This window comes from Nelumbo nucifera, chromosome 1 (genome assembly GCF_055504915.1).
Source record: "Nelumbo nucifera cultivar China Antique chromosome 1, China Antique-T2T, whole genome shotgun sequence".
NCBI classification, from domain to species: Eukaryota; Viridiplantae; Streptophyta; class Magnoliopsida; order Proteales; family Nelumbonaceae; genus Nelumbo; species Nelumbo nucifera.
The window spans coordinates 143,296,320-143,316,880 of NC_142649.1; the positions used below are offsets into that span (position 1 = coordinate 143,296,320).

The 20,561-nt window shown below is 33.4% G+C and overlaps 2 pseudogenes across 2 annotated transcripts; one reads left to right on the plus strand and one right to left on the minus strand.

Moving 5' to 3' along the window:
* Positions 1–1,164: 1,164 nt before the first annotated feature.
* On the minus strand, positions 1,165–5,009 carry LOC148803937 (putative dolichyl-diphosphooligosaccharide--protein glycosyltransferase subunit 3B pseudogene; annotated as a pseudogene). Its single transcript, XR_016082697.1, has 2 exons — positions 4,973–5,009; positions 1,165–4,500 (listed from the first exon to the last, which is right to left on the minus strand). The product of XR_016082697.1 is annotated as a putative dolichyl-diphosphooligosaccharide--protein glycosyltransferase subunit 3B pseudogene (transcript).
* LOC148803938 (protein translation factor SUI1 homolog pseudogene) lies at positions 4,310–5,766 on the plus strand (annotated as a pseudogene). Its single transcript, XR_016080317.1, has one exon. The product of XR_016080317.1 is annotated as a protein translation factor SUI1 homolog pseudogene (transcript).
* Positions 5,767–20,561: the final 14,795 nt, after the last annotated feature.

Here is a 20,561-nt window from a genome sequence, read left to right on the forward strand (position 1 = left end):
GCTTATTCTAGAATTGCAAAGATAATAGAAGCACAATCTATACACAAGTTCTAAGAAGCAATTGAGCATTTAGAAAGTTATAGTAGAGAAACTTAGCTCTTACAAACAAATAGGCTCTGCAATTAAGAACCATTAGATTGGAACTTGAAAACAAGTTATACTTAACCGCCTAGGTTGAAGCCACACAAAATAAGAGTTCTAGGCCAACCATCATGCATTCTTCAGCATGCACGAATATAAATAGGAGACTTCGTCCAGATAGTTTAGAAGTACATACTTACAATATATGCAATTTCAAGATTCAATTAGTCCCCCACCCCAAAAAGGTAGTAAACAGGTTCGTTTGGGAAATCCCAGAGTGTCCCTAAAATCCCTTATGAACTTTATCTCAACTTTCTGTTTCTCCCTTATTTTCTATCAAATCCTTAGAAGCCCATTGCATTAACTCTGTAATCTTTAAATTTCACACAAGTTCAATGATTGTGTATTTCATGGTTTTCAAAGTACTTAGTAGCCTAGTTACCAAGGTGAGGTTAGGTGACAGGGGGCACCTTGTTGCCTAGGCATCTAGCAACTAGCAACCATTTTTCACTAGTAATTCTAAGGTTTTTCACTCGGTTCATAGCATCTAGCAACCATTTTTCACTTGTAATTAGCCATAATCTTCATCAGAAAAAGTATAAAGATAAAGTTCATATTGAAACATAGAAAATCAACATTCTTCTGAGAAAAAAAAAAACAAGAAAGAAAAGAAATTTATATGGTACAGGGGTTGTGCCCCTGTTTTTGTTAGAAGAAGACAGCATATAGTATATACCAACATGTGTATTTATTGAACCCTGACAAATAAGAAATTAATAAAAAGAAACTAGTATTTTTTTCGACAGTAAAAGATTAAAGAAATTTTCTTAAAATAAAAAGGAGAATGAATGGTTTAGTTTAATAATATCTACTTTACTATAATATTTTTCAAAAATAATGAATATAAAAACATTTCATAGCGCCATATACAAAAGCTTAAGCAAGGCAACCCTCCACAGACACCTTGTCACCTAGGCATTGCCTTCACAACTATGGTATATTTTCATATGCCTTTCTATGGTTGCTCCATGAGGAAATCAATCTCCATAGCACTGATTCCATTTTCTGAATTTTTTTAGAAGGTAAGGTAAAACTTTTATTAAAGAAGGATGAAAAAGATACAACAATTTCCGAGCATCTCACCCAGAAAGAAGACATGTTATAGACTCCAAACGGACTGAGTACAAAGCAAATGGAAATTGAGACGTACAAAAGATAAGATTTTGAGACTTAAATTCAGAGTTAACTGACATCCAAGAAGCAAGCTTAGACACTGTAGCCTGAATTAATTTCTCCTTTAGTCCATAAAGTTACTAAGGCAGCCTCGGGGGGGGGGGGGGGTTCAGTGCTCCCAAACTGGATGCCAAGATGATCAACTGTCTCTAGCAAAAGCCCACATAAGCCACAACTAAGGTCTAAAAGCTGAACCCCTCTCCTAACCAAATTAGTTCTCGTGAGGCACTTTTTAGAGCCATCACTCAAATTATGCTTAGATGGACTGACAGAATTCCACACCTGCTTGCTTGCTCTACTAAACTTTGAAGCCAAAGATTTAACAGTAAAAACACCATCTCTACTCCATCTCCACCTCCACTCATCCTCCATATTAGCAGAAATAGATTGCCTCTGTAAAAATTGCAGAAGTGCCAACAGCTGATCCATCTCACAATCAAAAAGATTTCGTCTAGAAGGGGGACACCAGGAGATAAAGCCTCAGGGCTCAAGGCACACTGAAAAAGCAGCGGAAAGGCTTCAGGCAGGGGGTGTCTAAACACCAAGAATCCTTCCAAAACTTCAACATGTCTTCCCTACCAACCTTGAGAGCAAGGCCATCAGAAAAAGTCAGAAAAGATTTCAAAATTCCTTTCAGAGTGAGCACCCCCAACTCTGAAAGGGATCTAAAGATTTTCCAATTACCTCAGTCCACCCCAAATTTCGAAGCAATTGGGGTCCTCCACCAAGCATTCCTCTCGACACCAAACCTCCAAAGCCATTTACTAAGGAGAGAAGAGTTGAAAACCTTCAGCTTCCTATACCCAACCCACCATCTTCCACAGGGAGGCAGACATGATCCCACTTAACAAGATGTATTTTTCTTTTTTCCTCCCACCCTCTCCAAGGAAATTTCTTTGAAGGGATTCCAACTTTTTTGCTACTTTGGAAGGGATGGGGAAGAGGGGGTAAGAAATATGTAGGTAGGTTAGAAAGAATACTTTTAATGAGAGTAACTCTGCCCCCTGATGAAAGATATTTGGCTTTCCTTGAAGCCAGCTTCCTTTCCATCCTTTTTACCACAGGATCCCAAATAGCACTCGAGGTACACTTGGCACCTAGAGGGAGCCCAAGGTATTTCCTAGGGTGATGATCCACTTTACATGCAAAGACTTCAGCCAACTCTTACAAGCCCACTTGACCCATTAGAAAAAGAACACTCTTTCCCAAATTTACTTTGAGCCCTGAAACCACTTCAAACCAGCACAGCATCCCCAACATACTCTCCAACTGGTCTCAAGAAATACCAATAAAACACAAAGTATCATTTGCAAATTGTAACATGTGCACCTTCTCCCCTGCCTAGGCAGATTTCAAAACCTTCCCACTGACCATTAGAGACAACTACCTTACTAAATTGGAAAGGGGAAAGAGGGTCCCCTTGTCTAATATCCCTTGAGCTTTCAAAGAAACCCGTAACTTGACCATTGATCAAAATTGAAAACTTAGGGGAAGCAACACAAACTTTCATTCAGTTCTTCCATTTTTACCCAAAATTCATTTGTGCAAGCACAAAGTCCAAACACTTCCAATTCACATGGTCATAAGCCTTCTCAATATCCAACTTACAAACCAAGCTTGGTGTCCCAGATCTTCTCCTAGAGTCAATGAGTTCATTAACAATAAGAACACTGTCCAGCATTTGTCTCCCTGGAATAAAGGCACTTTGATTTTCAGATATTACACTAGATAAAACCTTCTTCATCCTCTTAGCCAGGACTTTTGCCAGAATTATATAAAAGCTATTGAGAAGACTAATAGGTCTAAAGTCTTTGATGTTAACAGCCCCAACCACTATAGGAATGAGAGAAATAAAAGTGAAATTAAGACTTCTCTGCAAGGAGGCACTACTATGAAAAATTTGGAACACATTCAACACATCTTGTTTAATGAACTCCCATATGGGCCAGGAGATTTCTCTATTTCCATCTTATCAATTGCTTCTTTAACTTCCTCTTTAGTGAAAGGTCTTTCTAGAAAAGCTTTTTTTTCATTAGAGAGCCTTTTGAAATGGGTGTAAGAAAGAAGAGGTCTAACTGGCCAGGGTTCTTTGTATAACTTTTTATAAAAAGAAGAAGCCAAAGCTTTGATCTTAGCAATCGATTCACCTATTCTGCCCTCACTCTCTAATTTACTGATCTCCTTGGCTCTATTTCGAGCATTGGCCATTTTGCGAAAGAAGCCACTATTCTTATCCCCCACCTTAAGCCAAGTAGATTTAGCTCTCTGTCTCCATCTGATTTCATCTTGGTTGCAGTGTTTCTGAAACACTGGGGATTTTCCTAATTATGTTATGCATTGTCCTAGAGAGCTATACAAAGAACATGGACATTTTCCTAGCATAATTTTAAGACATTAAATGCACTAAGAACATGGGAACTTTCCTAATTATGTTATGCATTGTCCCAGAAACACTAAAGAAGTAATGAACACTGCAAACGCCAACCACAACTTTGAATCATGAATTAGGGTGTCCCTAATTATGTTATGCATTGTCCTAGAGAGCTGTACAAAGAACATGGGCATTTTCCCAAGTGCACCAAGAACATGAGCATTTTCCTAGCATAATTTTAAGACATTAAGTGCACCAAGAACATGGGAACTTTCCTAATTATGCTATGCATTGTCCCAGAAGCACTAAAGAAGTAATGAACACTGCAAACGCCAACCACAACTTTGAATCATGAATTAGGGTGTCCCTGGCGAGAACCCTCTTCACAAGGAACGGAGCCCATATCATCAGTACAACCGTCAAAAGCCCTAATTGCTTATTTGAGATAACTGAAGGGCATTCAATAGGACCCACTATGATCTTGGTCCAGGACTCGATGAAAGCGACCATGGATTTAGGGAAAAGTCGCTTTGGTCCATCCGTTCGGAATCCTTGAGGTGTTGGATCTGGGGGCTGACACGACGGATAAGAGGGAGGGAATTGGCGCCAAATAGGGCGAAGCTCGACTGAGATTCTTTGAATTCAATGTCACAGAAGAAGAGTTTTGATTGGGCAGGGGTACCCTTGTTGTTGAAGGTGGAGCTTGTGCTTGTTGTGGAGTTGGATGGCATCGAAAAAAATGACGAGCGAGTATGTTCTAGGTTTTGCGGAGGTCAGGAAGCGGTTGAGGTTGTGGTCGTTGAGATGGATCACCACTAGACTTGGATCGAGACTAGAGGTTCAGGAGCTCCGCGATAGTCTGAATCCGATTCAGAGAAAGCTTGGAAGAGAAGGGGTAAGCGAGTGTCAGTTCGGTTCCATGGCTGAACCTGGAACCTATCTCATAGGCGTAGGTTCTAACGAACCAGAACCTACTTTGTGAAGGTTGGTTTTGACCTTAGTGTTTTTGGGTCACTTCCAAGGTCTACGTATTGACTATTGAACCTGTTCCTTCTTTACTCCTTAAAAAAAAGGGTAAAATACAAAAATCTCCCTTGAAGTTTTTGACAATCATAAAAACCTTTCCTAAATTTTTAAAGAATTTGTCAAAAACCTCCCTTTCGTCAATGACCAAGACAGAAAATGTTAAATCTATTAATCATTTTTTTAAATACCTATTTTACCCCTATTAGCATGTTATCCCCTTTTCCTCTCCGGTCGATCTCTTTCTTCCTCAACTTGCCACACCTTCAAAACTCCATTTGTAGTCCTCCGCTTTCAACATCCAAGGTTCATGTCTGAACACGACATCCAGATTTCTACAGCCTTCCATCCCTTTACAGAGGCAAATGCTGAGGACTCTGGTGCTAGGGCAAAGAAGCTTGTGCATGTGCGTATATAGCAAAGAAATGGTTGGAAAATCCTAACAGTGCAAGGTTTGAGGAAGGAATTTAGTTACTTTAAAATACCCAAAGATTTGAAAAAGAAATTTTGCTGCAATGGTAATATTGTCCAGGACCCAAAGCTAGGCCAAGTTATTCAACTTCAAGGTGATCAATAGAAAAATGTGTTGACATTCCTCGTTCAGGTCGGAATTGTAAAGAAGGAACATATCAAGATTCATGGTTTTTGAGCAACAACAGACCAGTCCCTGCATTACCATACTTTATGCATGTCAGTAGAGAATTCTACTGTTTGAAGAGGAGGGACACAACATTGATTTCACCAATCCAAACTCATTATTTATCTCTCTCATTTCTTCTCCTCCCTTATCGTTGTCACTACACAGCATCGAACCGCCTCCACACAGCCTAAATCTCCACCGCGAATATAACACCACCCTTGGAGCCACGGTGGTCACCATTCCCAACCAAGTGTCATCTAAAGAAGAAGATAGGCCATCAAGTTTACACTCAAATCGATGGTGAAGATCGTTGGTCAGATTCAAACGTCAAACAAAGAGAGAGAAACAGAGAGGTCATGTTATGTTATGAGCTATGATCATTCTTCAATCTTCATTGCAGGTTGCAGGACAGCTGTTGGTTAACCTGCAACCTCCGCTTTTCCAGTATAGCAGTGTATGGTCCCTCAAATCTCAATCATAGATTCATCAAATTCCATGTTCTATTCAGTTGGAATACGGCTGGATTAATTTCATGTTCTCATGGGTTAAAAGAGGGAGCTAGATTAATTTCATGCGTTGGAATACAACACCGAACCACCCCCATAGAGAGGTTCCGATGACAGTTTGGTGTGTTGTGAAGGGATGGTGAGGAGGGAGGAGAAGTAAAGAGAGCTGAATAATGGGTTTGAATTGGTGAAATGAATGTTGTGTTCCTATTCTTCAGATGGTGGAGTTCAGGGGTAAAGAGGTCGACGGGAGAGGAAAGAGTATAATATCTCAGCAAGGGTATTATTTCAGTAAAAAACTAAAAATAGATGCAACTAATTTGCAAAAGGGTAAATTAGGTATTTAGAAAAAAAATGATTCTTCTGTTTAGTGTTTTCTGTCTTAGACATTGATGGAAGGGAGGTTTTTATCAAATTCTTTAAAAATCTAGGGGAGGTTTTTGCTAAAGTGAAACTATAAGAGAGGTTTTTATGATTGCCAAAAACTTTAGGGGAGGTTTTTATGATTGCCAAAAACAAAGTGAAAATTACTAATTACTACCCTATAATTTGGGCTTAGTGCCACTTTGGTCCCCAAACTTTAAAACACAACAATTCAGTACCCAAACTTTCAAAACATGTCAATTTAGTACCTACTATTAACCAGTTGTTAAGTGACATTTGAAAAGACACAAATGCCCACGTGACCCCAACTCTTTTGAATAGAATAGAAAAGGATTTTGGACTATTCATTTTTTGTCAACATTTGGATGGTTGATAAAGAAAATTATATGACACTCGAAGGGCATTTGTGTCTTTTGAAATGCCACTTAACGACTGGTTAATGGTAGGTACTGGGTTGACACGTTTTGAAAGTTCAGGTACTGAATTGTCACATTTTAAAGTTCGGAGACAAAAGTGGAAGTAGGCCCAAAGTATAGGGTACTAATTGGGAATTTTCCCAACCAAGAGTTCTTGACCCGTGAGATGGCCTCTCCTTTCTCCCTTACCCGAACCAAGAGCTCTCGACCCATCTTTGCTATAACCTTCTCTGCTCTCTCATGAAGCCACCTCAGCAGTTTCGTCTCTCTCTCTCTCTCCCATGTCCACTTCATTCACATTCAATCACAATTCTGCATCGTGAAATAGTAGGAAATTTGCCAAAAAATTATTCATTCCATCATAATACACTAGGAAACTAAAAATTCATTTTGGACGCAAAAGAGGGGCTCCACCCCCATTAATTGTTTGATTTGTACATAAGAGAAGAACATATTACTCTCTCCTAAGTAAATCTCTGTCTTCTTCCATCGCAATGTCTCTAATCTTTTCGTAATCCCACTTAGATAAAATCCCAAAAATACTCTGTATTATTCCCGTTTTAGATATAGTAATGATAACTTTTTTTTGATGACTTAACTATTGTGAATTACATTTGTCCCCAAAGCAAGTGTAAAATAGAATTCAACTAAGTCGCCAAACTAGGTGAGCCAATGCATTTGTGAAATTTTGCAAATAGAGTTCAGCTAAGTTGCCAAACTAGGCGAGTCAATGCATTTGTGAAATTTTGCAACCGTTCTTCTTTTGACTATTTGACAAAAACCCCATTGTCGTTTTTGTCACCTGAGGAAGCGGTTAAATGCCGTTTTTCTAGACTATTTGTTACACCATGAAGTGACTTATAATCACCATCTTTTCTAAATAAATGGGAACACTTTAAGCTGAACATAGAGCTTATCTTTTCTACACATTCTGCTACACAATGAATTGATTATTTTTATGACATATCATATCTACAGTTAACACATATCCATCCTTTTATGGCTAGACGTTTGCTTCTAATGAGTTTCCGGTGTCCTGAAAATATATTAAGTGCTATTTAGAGGACATTCAGAGGCCATTTGATATTGCGATTCTCCCTGGTTTGATAGAACACTGTAGCAGAAAATCGGGTGTAAAAGACAGTTGCTTTGGGTTTATATGACCCGACCCACATCCGTTTCATAAAAAACCCACCCGTTTGCAAAACTTCATGAAGTATGTAGTTAGTTAAATTAAGTAATACTAGTTAATTCAATTACATGTTTGATTAATTCAAATTGACATGTTTGATCATGTTAATCTTTTGGGTGGTTAGACATCTAATCTCCTAAATTTTTAAAAACCCATGCGATCATAATTAACAGAAATTTTTTTGTTAGTTATCAGTAATTATTGATTAATTAGTATTAATTACTTAATTTATAGTATTTAATTTGCTTAACTTTTTTTAATTAAAAATAATAACTAATTTATTTAGTTTAAAGTATAGTTAACTATGGGTTTAATTTACAATAATTAATTATAGATTTAATTGTTATTTAATTAATTTATAGTAAATAATTATGAATTTAATTCATGCCTCCCATATCTCCCAACTCATTAGTGGAGCAACTCAGGTGGGTTGGTTTGGATTGAGGGTCAACCCAAGTCCAACCCTAAGCTTCAAGCCTTGGGCTCAAGCTTGGCCCAACTCAAGGTCAAGCCTGGGTTATTCACCCTAGGCCCAACCTGAACTTAACCCAACACAACTTATGTTGGGTTCAGGCTCCAATTGGATCTGAATGGGTTGGTTGGATTTGCAAAGGATTTTTTAATTTATTTTGAAGGATTAAAAATATGTATAAGTTTCATTAATAAGTTTTCATATACATATTTGGTATATTTATACATGTACATATAATTAAGAAAATATATTTTGTGTACAAATAAATTGTATAATATGTGTGTATTTATACACGTGTTATGTATGAGTGAATTCATGCTAATCATTCACATATTCTAAATAACTAAATATATATTCTTAAGTGCATATGAAAGTACAAATATGCATTTCCTTTTAATCTATTTTATCATCATATTGGATGGTTTTGGGTCTGTGGTTTTGTCCTCATTAATTATCAGTTTGGGACTAAGACCACCCTGTCCCGACCTAAACTTGACCTACTAACAATCCTAGAATAGATTTGTAACTCTGGTTCTATTCCAAATTGAGAACATAGACTAAGGTGAAGGTTCTCTAACATTGTAAGTAATTACCTTAGAATAAAGGGTAAAATACTAAAATTCATTTTTATGTATGTGACTTTCATTAATTTTATATGAACTTTACACTAAATTATTTTAATCTCCTTTAAGTTAGGGCATGTGTTGGTGTCATGGTTGTTTTCTAAGATGATGTTTATACCTTCAAAGTGAGAAAAGTGAATAGTTGATTCTAGATACATTTTTTTTATATAAGTTAAGCTAGCTAGATGCCATTAAACATCTATAACATAGATAGAAAAATGGAAAAAACATTAAGTACCATTGCAACTAGAGGTGCGAGTTGGACCTCTGGTTAGGGCACGTTGAGGTCAGACTTAACCCAACCTGAGCTGTTGAACTCCCAACCCTAACCCTATCTCAGCCCTAAAACTTTGAGTTGGGTTGACATGAGGTTGGGTTCAGTTTGGCCAACTTCATTACCTCCTTTTGCCAAATGGAATTTCCTACACTCAAAAAGTTTAGGTTAATTCAACTTACATTATTACATATTAAAGAGCATATATAATTTTTCCCCTACATTGATGTAATGTCTACATTTTTAATCTCTGTTATTATCGTATCAGATATTGGGTTTTTCGTTTATTGCAGGTCCCTGTTAGTAATCACAAATAGTATATAAATACATAGAAAATATAAATTTTAATGATATATATGAAGAAATATATTATAATTAATATACTGGGATGCATAGATATCATATAATTTTATATATAATGCATTAATCAAGACTCCAAGACACTAAACATATGCACCTATTATATTTTAATTATTATATCAATTATTTTTTATTTTACTATTTTAATTTTTTAACATTAACAAAAATAAACTAAACATTAAATTTTCAAGTGCAAACTAAAATATCAAATAATAATTAATAAATATTGTCTTAACTTAAAATATATCAAATTTGTTAAAATTTCTAAGATACATATCACATAGAAATTCTTAGTTTTTAATTACTAAAATAATTATTCTATTTTTAATATTTTATTTGTATAAATTTCTTGATATTAAAAATTATCTTTCTATATAAATGTGGATTTGATAAATTATTTATTCTATTATTTTATAAAATACTATTTTGAAATATTATTCTTTTTAATTTTTAGTTAGTATTGTTAAATATAAATGTGTTTTTTTTTCAAATGCATGTGAACATAAACATTAAAAAACTCCTTTAATTTCATTTATTATCACAAAATGATGGATGGCTTGGTGGTTTATTATTGCATTGAAGTTTGGACGCGCACTAGGTGACTTCAGTTCAAGTGACTTCATGTGCCTTTTCTACGGAGACTTTGCGAATAGAGATAGATGCAGCGCCAATCGTGCTTATCAGTCCGTATCAGTGTGCATTGGCCAATTCAATGCGATACAGGTGTTTGGGTTAAAATCTTTCTATTTCCAAAAGTATTTTGGGGTTTATTTCAAGACAAGTTTGGTTCTAAGGTAGGTTCCACTAAAGCCAACTAAGATTGATTCGTGTAGAGCAACCCCTAGACCCTAAAACCAGCTTGAGTGGAGGTTGGTTCTAAGAATTAAAAACCAGACGACCCTACCTTGTAATAGATTGGATAGGGTTGGTTCAAGGCTGATTCGAAGTTGATTCCATTTGATTCCAGGTAGTACCCATTTGTCCACTTCTAATTATAGGACAGAGGATAATAAGTAATAACGAGGAGGAGGAAGTGGTGGTGGTGAGAATTGAATCGTGGGAGCGTCATTAGAGAGATCCTACCCAGCTACCCGTCCAGTCTAGAGTCATACTAGTCATTGGCTACCCATTTAGAGCCCGAATCTGGATTTGCTATTCACTAATCAGTCCTCACACCAACCTTACAACACTTACAAACCTCTATCCCAATATTAAATAAGGTGATATGGGATCACCTTGTCTTAATCACTACTTCAATTTCTCATTCTGTGTTTAGGGGTGAGCATTCGGATTTTTTCAGTTAAAAGCTCAACTGAAAAAACCAAAATTTTAAAAACCAATTTAATAAAGTGGTAAACCGAACCAAAACCAAAATATACTAAAACTGATTAAATCGAACAATTTTTTTTCCAATTCTTTCAGATATTTCGGTAAAAACTGAAATAATGTGTTCAGCAGTTCCACTTCCACCATGTCTCAACTCAGGCTCACTGTTGCACATCCTGCATTGCATTACAATCTCTCTCTCTCTCTCACATACACAGACACACACCTATTTTCAGTGAGGTTTATTCTTGCCCTTTTGCAAATTTTTTTTTTTAACCTTCTTCTTCTGATCTCTTTTTCTCTACTCTCATTTTATGTGTTTCTCTAATGGTATTTAAATGGTGTATTAGAATCTTTCTATGATTCATGATGGTGTGGAGTGGTTTTTTAGTATGTTACAAAATGGACATGATAAGGTTCTTATGATTATGAAGGAAAACTCTAAGTTATATGGCATGTTCTTGTATCTCTCCTCTTGAATTTAGTTCATCTCCATTGAAAGGGCAAAAATTGTAATTAAAAGAATACCATTAAGTACATTCAATTACCTCTCATCAAGTCTCACATTTAAGTCATTAAATAAATCGCATTCTCTTTGAATCCAACATTTATACTTTTGTTTATCATTATTAAATAACACTAATAAATTCATATACAATAATTATTAATAAAATGAAACTTTATATTTTTAAAATAAACCTAGAAATGAAATCATATTTTCCATTTAAGTCGTGGGTAAGTACTTCAACCATTTGGGTCAAATGGACAATTTCATGATGTCATAAATAAATAATACAAATTTAGAAATATAAAAAATACAAATTTAGTAAGGCAATTGATGGAGACCAATAGCCTTTTCATAATACAGTTGGATGCAAATTAAATATTTGACTTGGGCAATGGTCAATTAAATATTTGCACCCAATTGTATTTTATGAAAGGGCTATTGATCTCCATTAATTGCCTTACCAAAAGAATATAATTCCATGACTCTAGTCTTAAAAGAATTAAATATAGAGAAAATGATGTACAAAGACTAACCTGAGATTGAATCTCACTTTTGGGTATGCTTTTCTCTTGAGAAAGGCCAAACTCAACCTTGTTTTTCTAAAACAAACATAAACGATGTTTGATGGGCCAAGTAGGGGTGGGGTGTAAATGGAGCAAGAAACCGGGTAAATATATAGATATTTGAATTCGATTTGATATCTGACGGTTTTTTGAAACAATACACCATATTCAAATTCATCAGGATAATTGAGTATTCGATTTCAATTTGAATTCGAAAAAAATCTCTCCAACTTCACCAAAGGAGGAAGAAGAGGAAATTTGATTCGAAGATTATTCTTGTTCTCTATCCATCCAACTTCCAAGAAACAAAGAAAAAACTAATTAAAAAATTGAACCATAACCATATATTTAGTGTTTCTATGTTGGTATGCCCTACAACAAGCGTTGTCGGTGGTGTAATCTACAATAGAGAAATCGCCGATTGCCATGTTAATGCCTTCTGCAACATATATGAGAAAAAGGGATAGAGGAAAAAAAGAAAACGATTGAGAAATGAAAATTCAAAAAAAATTAAATACATAAAATAAAAGTAAAAATATATAAAATATTATTTAAAAATCATCATAAAAGTTGTCTTCATTCAATCTTTTATTATTAAAATAATATATATATATTTATTTATAATATAATCGAATCAAATATTTATCAAATCGAATTGACTTCTATTCGAATTGGATTTGAATATATCAAATCTCGAATCTAAACTCAGATTTTCAAATATTGTTTACACCCCTAGGGCCAAGATAGAAAGAGACACACAGAAATTTTGAATACAAAAGTTGACATCTTACCTCAAGTCATTACAACCACGAATCTTATGTAAGGTTTTTCATCAAATCACTGTTTTTATCTTGCAGTCCCCTGTCTAGCTTGATCGGCCACTACAAATTTAAAAATCCAATGTTAAAAGAACGAAAAAAGTAGAAAACCATATAGAAAAGAATGATAAAATCCTATAGCAACCAACAAATAAAATAATGGAGCGAAAAATAGAGAGTCTAACCTCAGTGAACAAATTATGGAGGGAAGCAAATCGGTGAAGAAAATTTGATTTCTTAGTGACGCTCTTTCAGGTTTAAGTCGAACTCGAAGTCAATGAGGCTAGTAGAACTCAAATCGTGAGGTTTTGTAGTTGTATTCGTGGTGGAAAATTCAAAATTTAGGATATTCGATGGAGGGAATGGAAGTAGATGTGGTGGAAAATGGTTACTTTTTAATTGGTTTAATTCAATGTTTTAAAAATTGACAGTAGAACTAAAACTGCTTTGGCCACTGATTTTTGGGTTAGTGGTTCGATCGTCTAATTTGAATGGATAACACATTCTAATTTAAAATATAAAACATTAAAATATAATTAAAACAAAAAAGAAAAATCCTATTGTTCATGTCAAACGGATCAACGGTTCAAAAACCTAAGTCAGTGGGTCATTGATCAAATCAATGATTTTTGGCCAAAGAAAGGGTTAATGGTGAAATGGAACTGGTTGCTTGGACAATTTTTGGGCTGAACGGTCTGACCGTCTAAGTCAATGATGGCTTAAACACACTAATTTAATTAGCGGGAATTAATTTTGGTAAGAAAAAATTGCAATGAATAATTAGAAATAATTATTTTTTCCTGTAAAAAACTATAAATAGTTATCTTAAGCCACTTGTTTAATTGTGAATGGTTGTTTACACGTAGGTCGCAGGTAAACCTGTTTATGGCCCTGTTGCTTGATGGGTCGGGCCTCATCCATTCATGGTCGGCCTTGGACAATATTTTAGGCATAGGAGCTTGTTCAGGCTTTCTATAAAAAGCCTAAACCAAGCCCAAGCCCAACCTGGTAATAAATTAGTTTTTCAGGTCATAATGAGATCTTTTAGTATTTTTCGGGTGTTGAAGTTATTTAATATAAATAAATTAGTTCTATCGTTGAATAAAAAAAAAAAATCTTCTTGCCTAACTTCTTAGTCAGGCTTTGGGCTTTATACGAGGGCCGGTCTCAATCTCAAGATCTAGCTCTGATGGTCGGTTTGGATTCGATCCTAAACATGTTTTATTGATAAAGAGACAAAGACTGACCCAAACCTGGCCCAACCTGGCCCGTGAACAGGTCTAGTGGGGGTCAATTCAACTGCCCAGATCAAATCAGTCAAAAACAAAAATGAATTCAAATTAGTTGAGCTTGATGGTTGTTCAGCTGGCTGTGGAACCAATGATAATGTTCCACACCAATAATAAATTCAAGGGTCCCATGTATTTTATTACTGGCGTGGAAACTTTATCATTGGTCCCACAGCCCACTGAACAGCCATAGTGTTCAACTGATCCTTGTTCGTCATAAAAGGCATTTTTGAAAAAAAAAAAAAAAAAAAACAGTGGGGCAAGGCACCTTTGACTTGTTCGTAAATTAATGCATATAGATCATAATTTATGAAATCATAACTGTTCTTTGGTGCCTTGCCCCACTGTTCTTTGGTACCTTGCCCCACTAATTTATGAAATCATAACTGAGCACAGTTATGACCTAGAAGTTGTGATAAAATTAAAAAAAAATGACTAAAAAGAACCAATTTTATGAAATCAAGACCAGTTCACCAGTTCTTTGGTTGCCCAATTATGGCAGATTTTTCTATTCACACCCTGTGTTTGCAGCCTAATTAACCAACAAATTGGTTAGTGGATTAATTCACAATTTTTTTTTGTCAAATCAGTTAATCGTTACATTTCTCTAAACAATGTATTGTTAATATTTCAGCATAAAAATATTTATATATTTAGAATTAATTGAGTAAAGGTACTATGTATCAATGTTTCAATTAATCCATTGTTTGATGCAAACGGTTAAACCATCCAACACAGAACTTGTCACAATTTTTGTTTGAAACTTCCAATTACACTATAGCATAATGTTATAGGAAAAAAATCACTGAGATGGCAAATAACTGTTGACTCTATTGTTCAAACTGTTGAAATGTTTTGACTCAAACAATGGTTCTTGGACTAACTATAAAATAAAATAATAAAAATAGGGAAAAATATGCTGCTGGAAAGACATGGTTTAGGACTTTGACCAATCAAAACTGGGCCCTCTATGATTTGATACATAACCTACTAATTGGTTACCACTTTTATTATATATATGATACTGGTTGATTTGGTTAAAAGTTATTCCATTATTATGTCTTTCTATTATCATAGTCCAAAATTAAAAATAGAAAATAGAAATTATATTAATGTCATAAAAGTTTAAAATCTTAAAACATTAATTGTTTTTTTTTTTTGCATTTTTCTACATTTTATCCAGGCTTATACCAAACTTGACCCATTGAAATCACTAGTCCCAATTTAATCTGCCCCAAGAAAAATAAAAAAATAAGTTATGATGCATCCTTTTTTTTTGTGGTTGCCATATTAATCATTTTTTAATCTATGTTTTTAATATCACTATAAGTACAAGTTTTCTCTCATTGTTGCTACATGTTCTAAGTAATTAGCAATGGTCGATTTACAATTAGCAACCATTGGATAAGACTTGTTGTGAATGCATTGGTTTAGCAACAATGATAATCAATTGTCTTAAAAAAGTGCTATTAGCAATAGTAGTTGTTAAATTTGGCTTTTGGCAACAACCGTTTCTAATTACCGATGGTCGATTTTCTTGTAATGAAATAAGGAATGCCAAATGCAGCCTAATTCAATTTTAGAGGGAGGGCTAATGGCCTTCTCCTCTCACGTCATATATGAAGTTTGGGGTTTTTAATTGGCATAGAATGGGGTTGACCTTGCCAATCAATTTGCTCTCTAACATCATGTTTACCATGGGAGTCTCGGTTAGGGATAATTCAAGAGATATCAATTTGCTCTCTAACACCAATGAAATCAATTTGCTCTCTATGGATCTCCTTCCTGGAGCCATAAATTCACGAGATATCAACCTCCATACTTGTTCATCTCTTGTATGCGAACAACCAAGCTTATACTTATATTTATTGAACTCCTCTTGAGCTATAGGATCATTTAGTTTAGTTTGTAACTCCAGAATCCTTTGCCCCACCAATTCTCTTAGATTGTTTGCAATAAACCCAAACGTGATTTTGTTCCATTGTACTAGATCCTTTTTACATTTTTTAAGCTTGGTGTATAGCTTGGATGCTAAAGATCCAAACACATATTGCTCCCATGCCTCCACAATGTTTGAATAGTTTTGCTCTTCTGTCCATACAAGAAGGAAATGAATATGTTTACCTATATTTAATTTTGTAATTGCATTATTTATAATTATAATAAGATTTTTAATTAATTATTAAATTTTACTTTAATTTTCTTACTTGTCTTATTGTATTATCTATTTTTACTCAGATTTTGTTATTATTTTATGTATTTTTTATTCATCTTATTTCAATATTTAAGTTTTAACATAAACTATTTTCAAAAATGTTTTAACTTAAACATTAATATTTTAATACATTCATGAAAAATTAAAGGCATGCATTTGCAAGGTGGATAGAGAACAAGAGGAGGGAAGACATGGGATTAGGAAATATTTTAGGTGGGGAGATAGTTTACGAGAAATTTTAGGTGAGGAGATGATTTTATGTTATTGGGAATGTGGAGAGAGAGAGAGAGAGAGAGAGAGAGAGATTTTAGGAAAACATGGGTATGGAGGTGGCAAGGTGAGAGTGTAAGGAATGGTATTTTGGGGAGAGAGAGGGAAGCAAGGAGAAGCCTTGGTTGGGTAAGGGTAGAAAGGAAAAGCTATCTAACGTGGCCATCTCTATTTTAATATATACTAATAGATGATGTCTCCCCCAGTAGTCTTGGTTTGAAGCAACATTGTTCATGTCCCCCATTAATATCCAAGGAGCTCTTTGAAGTGAGTATGTTTGTTGAACGTGCTGCCATAGTTCAATTCTTACTTGAATGCTATGGATGTCCATAAACCAAGATAGGTGAGTTAATCGGTCTTTCGGTTTTTGGAAAACCGAAAACTAAAATGAAACAAAACCAATCGGTTAACTGGTTGTCAGTTTGGTTTTTGATCGGTTTGATTCTTTAGATTTTCAGTTTTTTTAGATTTATAATATATATTATCAATAAATATATAATTATATAATATAAATACTAAAATATATGTAACATTATGTATTATAAATATATATTTATATATTTCATATATATTTAAATATAATATATAATATATATGAAAAATATATAGAATATATAATATATAAAAATATATACTAGTCAGTTTGGTTAACCGTTGGTATTTCATATTGGTTGATTGAAACTGAGCTGGTACCTTCGATTTTTCCAAAACATCAAACTATAACCGAACCAATCAAGTTGGTTAATTGGATTTTTTGGTTCGATTTTCTAGTTTTTGATGAGCACCCCTACTCTTGTCTTGCATTGTTAAGAAATTTTGGGAATGAGCTCCTAAACTTTTTGAAGGAAGATATAGATCCTGAAACTTCTATGACTAATTCACACTAGCCAAGAGCTTGTGGCTTGAGGAGGTCTTTCACTTGAAAATAGCCCACTATATTTAAATTTATTGATAAAAAATGAGGGCAAATAGGATAATTGGTTATTGATATTAAATGAGTTGAAAATGGATAATTTTAAAATATTCAATTCATTCAATTCGCTCTCATTAAAACCAACATTTAAGGTATGAACTTGCATTTGCCTTCATTGAATTATATATTTAAGTCATTTTTGTTTCTTCTCATCATTAAATTCTATTAATCAAATCCATATATAATAAATCAATAATTCCAATAACATAAAAACTTATACTTTTAAAATCTACTTGAAACAATAGTGTTTTCATCTAGGTCGTGGTAAGAAATTAAACCATTTTGGTCCAAATGGGCCAATCCGTGTTGTTACAATTAAATAATAAAATTCAAAAATAGATAAAATGCAAAAAAGATATAAAAATTTTAAAAAATTGGGAACATTTTTAACATCATATATTTGACATATTAAACAATAATAAGTATGATAAATAAGAAATGTTTTTATTAATTATGAAAATGGAATATAAAATTTTAAACCAATTGGAAATAAAACTATTTTCCTATTCTCTCTCATTAAATCTCATATCTAAATTATATTCTCTCATTAAATCCTATATTTAAGATATATTATTTTCTAATCATTAAATTCTACTAATTAAATCTACAATATTAATTTTAGTAGTATAAAAATAAACATCTCGAAAAGTAATTTGAAAACAAAACCATTTTCTTCCCTCCTGGTGGTGGGTAAAAAATTAAACCATTTAGGGTCAAATAGGTTAATAAATAATACTATAATTAAATAATAAAAAATAAAATATATAATACGAAAAAATAAAAAAAAGTGGGCATATCTCTAATATTGTATATCCATTATACTAAACAAAAATAAGTATGAAATATAAGAAGTAGTTTTATTAATGATTAAAATGGAATACCAAATTTAAGATAAACTTAGAAATGAAATGATTCCATACTCAAATAATAAAATTTTTAAAAATAGAAAATACAAAGAATCACAAAAATAAAAAAAGAGAAAATTTGGGTACATATCTAATGTTATTATATATTTATAAAAAATAAAAATATTATGTGCGTCTCTAATATTATAAATTCATTATATTGAACAAGAATAAGAATTATACATAAGAAATAATTTTAAGAATTATACATAAGAAATAATTTTATCAATGATGGAAATGTAATAAAAAACTTAGTGTCAAGCTAGAAATCAAACTCTTTTCCTTTTTGAGTGGTGGGTTAGTGGTTTTGGCTCAAATGGATTAATCGATGATATGATGGTTAAACAATAAATCTTTAAAAAAATAAAAAAGTAGAAGTAATCAAAAGAATATATATAAATTATGTCAAACAAAAATTAGGTGTAATAATTTAAAATTATTTATAAAATATAGATGAACTATATAATTTAAAATTGATATGAAAGCAAAGCTATTTTCTTATCTAGATGGTGGGTCAATGATCCAAATTTTCAAAAAAACTCATGATGTCATAATTGAATAATAAATATTTGAGAAAAAGATAGAACATAAAAAATGAAAAAGTACAGAATTTTGTCGAAAACATTTGGGAACATTTCTAATGTTATATATTTATCATATTAAATTATTTTTATTTATGATAGAATGGAATACAAAATTTAATAATAATAATAATAATTGTTAATGTAATTTAAAATTTCCATGTGCAATACGCATGCACATTTACTGCAAGCATTTAAGTTTATTTTTAATCAAATTCACTTTTGTTAATTTCCGATTTCTATCTTAACTATGATATATCTAAAATTAAAGTAATTAGTATGAAGAAAATTTTCTTATGTGCAACGCACATGCTTAATTACTAGTATCCTAAAATTTTACAAAGTTTTCACCCAAAGCAACTGTTATAATGAGATTGAAGAGCATGTATAATTGTCGATTACAATAGTCTTTTGTACAATTATGAGAACTATTCTATCTCTGTCACTCTTTGAACATGCCATTAAGTTGTTCATATTATTGCAAAATATGCTCCTATCACTTGTACTAATGAGATTTGTTGTAATCAAATTGCCTACATGTATATAATTATTAGTTTGTGGAAAAAGCATGCAGGCGCAGACAATTAGCATATATTAAAACACAACTAGCCACGTCAAATGACCTCTCATTTCTTCCCTTCCCCAACTGAGACTTCTTCATTGGGGTTTGTTACGAGCCTGGAAATGGAAGAAGACTAAGGTTCTGGTTTGATCGATCCCTGGGCAAGTGAGAGAACCTTAAAAGATTTCTTTCCAACTTTGTTTAGTCTAGGAGTGGATAAGGAAGTCCTAGAAGCAGATTCATTCACACAAGATGATAAAAGCATCCTATTGGAACCCTTCCTTCAGAAGAAGTTTCAACGATTGGTAGCTTCAATCAGTAGCAGAATTTCATAACTTGCTACAAAACCAGCATTTAGATACTTACAAGCTCAAGGTGCTAGATTTTGGAAAGGGATTAATAAGTCAGGCCACTGTTTTTGTTAAGTAGTCTCTTTCCCTAATAAAGCCATTTGGGGGACAATGGATCCCTTAAAAATCAAGTTTTTTTTTGGTAGCAACCTGGGACAAATGCCTATCCAAAGAAATACTACTGAAGAAGGGTTTTATATGCAATGATTTAAGTTTTTGTTTCTACAATGTGGAAATTGAGTCTTCTAACCACATGTTCTTATATTGCAATTTTAGCACAAAAGTGTGGAATCACTTTTTAAAGGCTCTAAAAAATTTGAGATAGTGTAAGATTGCTTTAGTGAAAGCTCTTCTGGAAGAATGGCACATTTTTGGCTTATCCAAGAAGGGGAAAGTGAGGGGAACAACAAAACTTTCAACACCATAGCTTGTTCTGTAGCAGAAGTCATCAATCATGCTTTAGATGCCATTAGGAGTTGTTGCCTGTACCTCATGCTTTCAAAGATGATTTTCTTAACTGTTGCTGTATGAAAGTGGACTATTTTTGAGGAACTCCTGGTTATACTTGTACAAAGGACCTTTTACTTATACTTTTACATCAATACGATTATACTTTACACTTTCTC